The following is a 4,003-nucleotide window of genomic DNA, read 5'->3' on the forward strand; positions in this document are numbered from 1 at the left end:
CAATATGCATTTTGAGAGCAAAACACACCAAAAATATCAAAGGAACTCATAATCAATTCTTTAGAGCATAATCTTCAAGTTTTCGACATTGATGCTTGTGAATCTCTTCATCTCTCTCTTATGAAACAAGCTACCATGATGCGTAGCTAAACCCCCTTTTATCAAGATTAGATGTAATTAATCTAAATAGTATGAATTTCTTTTGATCCTTTATAATATGAACTAGTTAATGATCAATATAGATAATTATCTTTGCTTTTATGTATATTTGTGGTTTGAATCATTATTGAGAAATATCTTTCAAGTCTTGACCTAAGTTTTCATCTATCAAATACCAAAGTCTAGACATAGATTTGGAATTTGATATTCACTTGTATCAAGTTTTAATATTATTGTATTGGTTAATAGGCTGAGAGATCATCGATTAAATTATATGATTAAAAAATTGCAGTATAGGTTAGACATAAGCGGTGTTGATGAGTGATACGTGATTATATTGATTATAAATGAAGTTCACATGCTAGATTAATAGAATACATATGAAATAGGTTAATGAACTCTAACCTTGACATACTTTTTAAACCGTTAAAGTCCGAATCCTTTACCGTTGTTACAAATTCTAGTGAATGTTTATTTTCACAATCGAAAACCCTTTGAAACCCTTACTTAAAACATTGTTAACTGTAGAACGGCGGTGATATCGCATTAATCCATATGGAGACGATATAAAATACTTACCCACCGAAAACTATTTCAGCAAAATGGCGTTGTTGTCGGGGATTAATGTTTAGATATTGCAAGCATACCAACAATTTGTATTATTTTAAGTTATTTAGTACCGTTATAAACTATTCTATTTATTATCCCTCGTGTTTGTTAATTTTTGTGGTTAGTGTTTCAAAACTCTGTTTATGCTAGGAAATTTACCGAAAGATCAACTTCTTTTTGATCCTGAGATTGAAAGAACAACTCAAAAGCTCAATATCAAAACCAGAAAGAGAAAGCAGCTAGCTAAACAAAGAAACCAACGTGAAGGAACTTCAACTTCTACTTATTCCATAATTCCTATTAGTGAAGAAGCTACGACGGAATAAGTAATCATAAGAGGACCTTGTGTTAATATCCTAAGAAGAAATGCTCATATTTTCAGACCCACACAAAAAATGCGAGAAATTCAGAAATGAAGACCGAATTACTACAAATCTTGCATGCAAATCCTTTCATCGGGCTTGACCATGAAGATCCATATAGTCACCTTACTAAATTCTATGAGTTTACCGGTACACTTGGAGCTCTAGAAGTAGAAGAAGAACAGGTGTTCATGATATTGTTTCCTCATTCATTGATTAGGAAAGCAAAAGAGCTGTATCTCGATCAACCAACTCAGACTATGACATATTGGAATGTACTTGAGGAAAAATTTCTTGATAGGTTCTTTCCACATAAAAAATTATGGAGGCCAAAACCACAATTGTCGTATTTTCTCAAGGTTCAGGTGAATCCCTTTGTGAAGCATGAGAGCGATACAAGTCAATGTTGAGAAGATGTCCTAACCATGTCTTTGATGATCTAAATCAAATTCATATCTTCCGCAATGGACTTCAACCGCAACCAAAACTTATTTTGGATGCAACTACATGTGGTTCTTTAATGTCTAAAAGTGCAGAAGATGCAGTAACTATTATTGACCAAATGACACTCAATGATTACCAAGTTCAACATAATAGATGGCCTTTACAAAAGAAAGGTTGAATCATGGAATTAGGAACAAATGATGCAATCTTGGCACAAAACAAATTGTTATCTCAACAAGTGGATGAACTTACAAAGCAAATGTCAAAACTTCCGCAACAAATCAAGGAGATGCATGAACTCCTGAACAAACATTAACAGGTATCATACTGTGAACTTTGCAATGGAGATCATCCCACATGTTATTATCCTCCGACACATGAAGAGGTTAATTATATGGGAAATCAAAATCAAAAATAAAATCAATATCAATATCAACAAAAGCAAGCACCATATCAAAATAACTCTGGTTATCAACAAAGAGGAAATAATGCACAATATGGCCAAGGGTGGAGACAAGATTCAGGACCTTCCAATAGAAAAAATCCTTATCAAAATTATAATCAGAATCCTCATCCACAAGGTAGCAACTCAAAGATGGAGGATATTATGAACCAATTTATGCAAATGACCATGGCAAATCAAAAGAGCATTGATGTGTCCATCAAAAATCTTGAAACTCAAGTTGGTTAACTAACTAAGCAATTAGCTGATCAACAAAAAATAACATTTTCTGAAAATACTCAAGATAATCCAAAAGAGCATTGTAAGTCCATTCTAGCTTGTAATGGTAGATAAATTGTCAAAGGCATTGATGATGATGTTGAGAATGAGGAAGTTGTGGTAGAAATAGAAGAAGAAAAAGATGAGGTTGAAGTAGAAAAAAATAAAGAGGGAGAATTAGTTGAAAATGAGAAACTTGAAAAAGAAGAGTTAGAAAAGAAAAAGAGAGAGGAAAAGAATAAAAAAATTCAAAAGGAGAAGGAAAAGATGAAGAGTATTCTGGTTCAACACCTACCTTATCCACATGCTCCTTTTGAGAAAGACAATGCAAGGCATTATGCACGGTTTATGGATATATTTAGTAGTTTGCAGATAAATATTCCATTTTATGAAGCTCTTGAACAAATGCCAACTTATTCTAAGTTTATGAAGGACGTTCACACAATGAAAAGAAGTTATACAGATCAAGAAACCATCAATCTCAATGCTAGTTGTAGCGCCATCATTCAAATAACTCTCCCACAGAAAGAAATTAATCCCGGGAGGGTTACATTACCTGTCACCATAGGAAATGTATACATTGGCAAAGCATTAATTGACTTGGGTTCTAGCATAAACTTGATTATGTTGTCTGTGGTTCGAAGGTTAGGGAACATTGAAATTAAATCAACAAAGATGACATTACAATTGGACGGCAAGTCTATCACTCTTCCGCATGGAGTAACTGAAGATGTTTTAGTTAAGGTGAACAAGTTCTTGTTTCCTATTGATTTTGTTGTTATAGACATGGAAGAAGAAGATGATGCACCTTTGATTATAGGTCGACCTTTCATGAAAACCGCAAGAATGATGATTGATATTGATGATGGCTTAATGAAGGTTAGAGTTCAAGATGAAGAAGTATGTTTTAACCTCTTTGAAGCCATGACAAACTCACAAGATAAAGGAAATTGTTTCCAGATGGATGTCACCGATAAAGCCATTATGGATATGAAAAGACAAGTTCATTATTCACTCCACTTGAGAAAGCTCTAACGGATTCACTCAAAGTTCTTAATAAAGATGAAGAAAAAGAGATGGAAGAATGCTTAAGAGAACTTGAGTCATTAGAAGAAATTCCTCCTCTTGAAGCCAAAGTTGAAGAATTGAAAGATGAGTCAATGAAAGATGACTCTAAACTTGAATTGAACATGCTACCCTCACACTTGAAGTATGTGTTTCTTGAAGACGGTGGTCACAAACCTGTGATTATTATCAATGCATTATCCAATAATGAAGAGAAAAAATTGATTGAAGTTTTGAAGAAAAATTAAAAGGCAATGGGTTGGGAACTTTTTGACTTAAAAGGAATAAGTCCAACTTATTTTATGCATAAAATCATGATGGAAGAAGATTACAAGCCGGTAGCTCAACCACAACGTCGTTTGAATCCTACTATGAAAGAGGTAGTAAGGAAAGAAGTAGTGAAATTATTGAAGGCTGACATGATTTATTCTATTTCGGATAGTGTTTGGGTGACTCTTGGGCAAGGGATACCCAATAAAGGAGGGATGACGATGATTGAAAATGAAAAGAATGAGTTGATTCTAACAAGAACTGTGACAAGATATGTATATATTATCAAAGGCTTAATCAAGTCACTAAAAAGACCATTTTCCCTTACCGTTTATGGATCAAATGATTGAAAGATTTCTAGGTCAAGAATTCT

Source organism: Lathyrus oleraceus, chromosome 3, assembly GCF_024323335.1.
Source record: "Lathyrus oleraceus cultivar Zhongwan6 chromosome 3, CAAS_Psat_ZW6_1.0, whole genome shotgun sequence".
Taxonomy (NCBI): Eukaryota; Viridiplantae; Streptophyta; class Magnoliopsida; order Fabales; family Fabaceae; genus Lathyrus; species Lathyrus oleraceus.